The sequence below is a fragment of the Physeter macrocephalus genome, chromosome 9 (genome assembly GCF_002837175.3).
Source record: "Physeter macrocephalus isolate SW-GA chromosome 9, ASM283717v5, whole genome shotgun sequence".
NCBI classification, from domain to species: Eukaryota; Metazoa; Chordata; class Mammalia; order Artiodactyla; family Physeteridae; genus Physeter; species Physeter macrocephalus.
In genome coordinates, this window is record NC_041222.1 from 13,762,449 (window position 1) to 13,769,235 (window position 6,787).

Genomic DNA, 6,787 nt, shown 5'->3' on the forward strand with positions numbered 1-6,787 from the left:
TTTCTGATGATACCCATTCTAACCAGTGTGAGGTGATACCTCATTGTAGTTTTGATTTGCATTTCTCTAATAATTAGTGATGTTGAGCATCTTTTCATGTGCCTCTTGGCCATCTGTATATCTCCTTTGGAGAAAGGTCTATTTAGGTCTTCTGCCCATTTTTTGATTGGGTTGTTTTTTTTTTGATATTGAGCTGCATGAGCTGTTTGTATATTTTGGAGATTAATCCTTTGTCTGTTGATTTGCTTGCAAATATTTTCTCCCATTCTGAGGGTTGTCTCTTCGTCTTGTTTATGGTTTCCTTTGCTGTGCAAAAGCTTTTAAGTTTCATTAGGTCCCATTTGTTTATTTTTGTTTTTATTTCCAATACTCTAGTAGGTAGTCAAAAACGATCTTGCTGTGATTTATGTCCAAGAGTATTCTTCCTGTTTTGCTCTAAGAGTTTTACAGTGTCTGGTCTTACATTTAGGTCTTTAATCCATTTTGAGTTTATTTTTGTGTATGGTGTTAGGGAGTATATTAATTTCATTCTTTTACACGTATCTGTCCAGTTTTGCCAGCACCACTTATTGAAGAGACTGTCTTTTCTCCATTGTATATCCTTGCCTCCTTTGTCATAGATTAGTTGACCATAGGTGCGTGGGTTTATCTCTGGGCTGTCTATCCTGTACCATTGATCTATATTTCTGTTTTTGTGCCAGTACCATACTGTCTTGATTACTGTAGCTTTGTAGTATAGTCTGAAGTCAGGGAGACTGATTCCTCCAGTTCTGTTTTTTTTTTCTCAAGAATGCTTTGGCTATTCGGGGTCTTTTGTGTCTCCAAACAAATTTTAAGATTTTTTTGTTCTAGTTCTGTGAAAAATGTCATTGGTAATTTGATAGGGGTTGCATCGAATCTGTAGACTGCTTTGGGTAGTATAGTCATTTTCACAATATTGATTGCTCCAGTCCAAGAACATGGTATATCTTTCCATCTGTTTGTGTCTTTTTTGTGCTATCTCATTGCGTGCCTCAGCCAAAATATTATTATGTTCTGTACATTTGTAGAGTGCATTCTGCTAGAATGAATCATGCTTTTCTCTTAGCTCCTTTTTCTGAACCCAAGAGCATGTGAAATATCACAGCCTGTGTTGTATATTCTTACCAAGGTCCTTTCCATTTCTGCCTTTGCTATAGATGTCTCCTTGTATGGAGCTAGAGAAAGAGACTAGAAGAAGGATGAGGTGTCTCCACTGTCGTCTTTCAACTCAGCAGAGCCCTTTCTTTCACATAATGAAGCTTGAGAATCCCTGAATTATCTTTACTCAATCCAGCTCCATCGAAGTTTTAAATTGGTGGAAATTCCTTTCCTTCCACACATTTCTATTATATTGTCTATTAATCTTATTGCTGGTTTCATAGTTTTCTGAATCTTCATCAGAATGTTAGTGTGTATTTAGGAAAAGTTGCTGCAGAAGTTGCTTAGCAGTACCATTTTATACCAAAGCCTTATATTTCCCTCTATTTGGCAGAAAAATTTAAATCTTTTGTTCAATTGAAATATTTTTTTCTCAACATTGTTTTCTCATATAATTCCTTATTCTACTATATCCTTTCAATGTCTCAATTATTCTTTCTTTTCATTTCCTTTTAAGTCTCTTAAAATCCTTTTTGGAATTTGGAGGGACATAAATAATAAATGAATACATAAAATGAATTTTTATTTTTAAAAAAGTAGCCAAATCACTAACATTAAAATAATACATAACTTAAAAAATTAAGAATACTCACAATTTCCAAGCCAGATTGTGAACACTGAATACTTCCTGTATATTATTAAGTTGATTGTCCACTCAGCGAGCTAGGTAAACACTATCATATTTATCTCTGTGCCAAGAATAAAGAACTGCAACCCACAGAAGAATTATTATTTTGATGTTTATGCTGCACTGTTGTTTTGAAGCAGCTCCTGTTTGTTTACAGACTTTTCATTCATTTTGAAATAGTCCCTGAAGAAGGAAGGAAGTGTTTCTGTCTCTTTAGACCATGGGTTGTCTGGGGCTTATAGATGGAGAGACAGACATTCTTGATTATATGTTTTCCAGCCCATATCCATCTCCAAATTCTCTGTTTTTTCTCTGTGTCATGCTGCCTCAGTATTACCAAATAGTTCTGTCCCAATAACGAGGATGATCTCTCTACTACAATCTGCAGAGATATAGTATACTGTAATAGTTGTGCTCAGTTGCAAACATTTCAGGTACTGCCATAGTTTCCATGAAATTTTATTCTGTCCAAATTCTCAAAAGTATAATATATGACCAGAAAACATTTCAAGACTAAGGGAGAATTCCACTCAGTTTTCTAACTGTGTAAAATAATCTCATTTTCCCAGAATTGTTCAAGAATGCAAAAGGATATAGATTATTTCTTAAGACATGTGTGCTCCATATACCATGAGGGACTCTCTATCCTCAAAAGTAAACAAGGGTAGTGAATAATTTCTTCTACTTTTATAAATATTTAATCTGGCATCCCTAAATAACAGATTAGACTGGTGAAAGTTGATGTGATTGTTACAACTCTCAGTGAAAATTGTTGAAGAAGTTGATGTTTAAGGTTCATATGTTGCTGGAGTGTATGTAACACATGGAGTTAATCTTTGCTGTCAGACATATTTTGGGTTCTATCGTGCTTAACAAGCATGTGCACACTGTTTAGCTTGGGTCTTCTTCATGTTCCTGGTCTCTGTCTTTTGTAAAGAATGTTGTTAATGCCCAGCCGGAAAGCTTTGTCACTGAAAAAGATGGTAGACCACTGGGATTTCCCTCTAACGAGACAAAATTGAAGTTGTATTATTCTGTAGCTCCTGTAACAGAGCTGAGTTATCGAGGAACTGAAAACACCCCGTAGAGCCTAAGGGCCCTATAGTTTACTTTCAAATAACGCTACTGAAGAAATCTCTCTCTCTCTCCCTTTTTCTTCCTTCCTTCCCTCCCTCCCTCCCTCCCTCTCTCCCTCCCTCCCTCCCTCCTTTCTTCCTTTCTTTCTTTCGAGAGAGTTTGCACAAAATACTATATAGAGAAGGATAATTTTAGAGTGTGGTTGATTTAAAACAGTAACTTATCTATTTGCCTAATTAAACTGATTATCAAGTCATTTAAAATTTTTGTCTCCTTTATTTTGGTGAAAAATATAGCCTTTTTCCCATGTTGTGCCCCAGACTTACCATCAGTTTTTACTGCCAATGAATGTTGCTGCACGTGCATTCTCCTTCCCATTAGTGTATGATTATAGACATTATACAAGATGTGATAGGAGAATATTATTCTGGTCCTTGTCTTCACTGTGTCCTATAGGTGAGAAGAAACATGAAAAAACTAATAGGTCAGAGAGAGAGCATTCAGAGTAAACATGGGAGGTCATAAAAAATGCCAGCAAGAGAATATGAAGCAATCATTCACACTACCATAAACATTCCTTCCACACCTCTCAGTACAGTAGATTTTTATGGACTTCACTTGGCTGAATTGGTTAGTATACAGTAGTGGTGAAGAGTCTGGAATCAGACTGTCCAGGTTCCAATCCCAGCTCTACCACTTCGTAGCTGTGTGATCTTGGGCAGGTTGCTTAACCTTTTTTTAGTGGTAGCAGCAAATGCTAGACTGATCCTCTGGTGGTACCTGGTCTGGGGTTAGTCTGTTCAGCCTCCCTACTTCCTGCTGTTTCTTGTGCCTGCTTCTCCAAACTTCTCAGCAATTTTAATAAAGCTCTTATTGTGTAATTCAGCCATAATTTATTCTGTTGCTTACAACAAATGACTCAATGTACACAGCCATCTAGAAGTCGTGTGACCATACATTTTAGTTCCCTTCCGCTACCTAGTTTCCACTATATATATTGTTCAGAAGGGGATACCTAACACTCCAGGCCACTGCTACATGCCAGCCAGCAGTTCAGTGTTTGCAGTGTTTTATGCTTTATCTGTAAAATAACAGTCTGGAATTACTTGATATTTCTTTTACCCATTCTCCCAGCAAGTATTATTGAATAAGTAGTACTATTGAATAAATAATAGTTAGACTCAGTGCTAGGTCTCTGCTAGGTGTTAAAGTTGCATTAATTTAAAATGAACTTTTATTGCACCCATAATATAGTAAAATATTCTTTTCATTAAAAATCAGAACGTTACCGATTAAAGACTAAGTCCCTTTTGACCAACCCCATTCCTGTTCCTCTCCACACCTTCTTACATGTAAAATTATTTCACTTTTAGAGTAACTTTCCACAATAGATACCTTTTTTCTACATGTAAAAAACAATACAACTATATGGAAAATAGAAAACCACTCTATGTGTTCTGTGTATAAGGATTTAATATAGGTTTTAGTGACCTTCACAATCATTGGACCTTAAGAAGAACTGGAGGAATGAAGGGCATGCTACTTCTAAAGGGCTTTATCAGTTAGAGGGATTGGTTGTATGCCACAGAAATGGACTCTGGCTGATTGAAGCAGAAAAAGACTTTATTAAAATTGCTCAGAATGTTGAAGTAATAGGGGGATCTTCCAGGTATCATTTTCTGAGCAAAGGACAGTTCAGAAATGTACACTAACCAGTTCAGGATCTGGGAAGTCCATCTGCATCAGAGAAACAGTATGTCTCTCTGCCTCAGACACAATACCAAGCAGAGATGTGCTACCTGTGTGCCTGTGGAGTCATGGTGAGGTGGCTAATCCTGCCACCTTTGGATTCTAGGTGCCGTTCTTCTTGCAAATCGACCCCATCTTTCACTACTCCTCATTCATTAATTCTATCAAAATCTCATTCTCCTTTTAGCATTCCTGTGGAAAAAGGACCTGGGGGAAATCCTGGAATCATGATGATGCACTGGGATGAATGCAGAGATTGACAGAACAGTCCAGAGACCTTAGCAATACGGTACAATTAATTTTTCTTATGTAATGTACAGTCTCCACTGAAAGCATTGAGTCATGAGTAGACACTTTGTACCATTGCTCTAGGGGAATTTCTTGTCTCTGTCCCATGAATCCCACTGGATCATTCTTGTTGTTGTTGTTTTTTTAATGATACTGAAACATTGCTCTGACTTTAAGTACTATAATATTTAACAGTGAAAGTGAAACAGGATCAGAACAAGAACTGTTGATACTACAATTAGCATACAATACAATAATAGCATACAATTATTGCCAATGCAATAATATCCAAGCAGTCTGGGAACCCTTAGGAACTCTTCACCTTCATATCTTCTAGATTGGCTATAAAAGATTTATAAATAAGGTAACTATTTGTTTCTGTTTCTGCAGGAATGCCCTGGTTTACAGTTGTTGTCTCAGTGCCGTTATCAATAGTGTCCCTGTTTGAAATGATAAATTATATAATCACCCTGTTTATAAAAATCTCCCTCCCTCTGGAAACCATTATTCCAGTAAATCTCTATAGATTTTAAAATCCCTAACTAGTTTAACCTATATTGCCTGGTGTTTGGGGCACATGTTTTCCGATTTTTTTTCTTCGTTTTCCCCTCATGCCTTTTAAGATAATACTTTGGGTTTCCCGTTTCCTCTTAAGCACACCCTTATCTGGGATGCTGACTTTGGTTACCTTTTCCTCTATGAACTAGCAAACAGGCCAGTAATTAGACTCCCTGATGGCCCATACCTCAAGTCACAATCTTGGCACATTGTGGAAGTTTGTAATGGTTAGGGGAAAACTCACGATGTAATATGTTAAGGAAACGAAGAAGGATATAAAACTATTTCCATGTGTGGTACTAATTATGATTTTTTAATAGCCATGACTGGAAACATAGTAATTTGAACTTGTAACAGTTCATATCACTTCACGGGAAGATTATGAATCAAATATTATTTTGTCTTTATTTGTACAAATTGTTTTTATTCCACATGTCATATAACGTCATATCATAGTTTATAATCAGAAAAAGAATGTAAAAATAATGCAGTAGTGTTAGTTGTCCCTTTTGCCTTAAGCAGTTCAATGTCCAGAAGGGTCTAGAGGTGTCCCATCAATCTTTTAGTAGATGGATTTTAGATTAGTGACAAACCCCTCCACCTTTCCGTATGTACGTGTGAAAAGAGGCTCTGAAAGACAGCTTTTCAGAGCTTCTCTATAGTGTTTCCTCCAGAGGAAGTAGTCAGGGTCTCTGTTATAATTTGGAAAACCTCTCATTAGAGACTGTCAGGAGCTCCTAAATTTGTCAAGCTTTGCATTAACCTGTTCACAGTGAACCCAAGGAATTTTGACTGGACTAGATGGCCAGTTCTAGGCCCATCTGATATTTCCTCTTCATATTCCAAACACAGGTTATATTGTCTAATCCAGACGTAAAACAATAAGTTAAGCATTGTGGATAATCTCTGAGGAACTTGATTTGCCAGTGTATCCTTGTGAGAATTCTCATCTTTTCAGAGGTGGCCAGCGTGATGTTGTGAAAAGAACATGTCTTTCCAAGCCAGGTTGACCTGGGTTTGAATCTGTAATCCACCACTAATTTACTAGCTTTGTGTCTTTGGACAACTCTTTTTTTAAACCATTATGACTCTTTTTTCTTAGAATAATCACAACTTCTCATTGATTGTTGGGAACTTAAAAAAAAATTTTTTTTTAAATTGAAGTATACGTGATTTACAACATCGTGTTAGTTTCAGGTATACAGCATAGCGATTCAGTTATATATATACATATATATGTATATATATATTATTTTTCAGGTTCTTTTCCTTTATAGGTTATTAAGAAATATTGAGTATAGTTCCCTG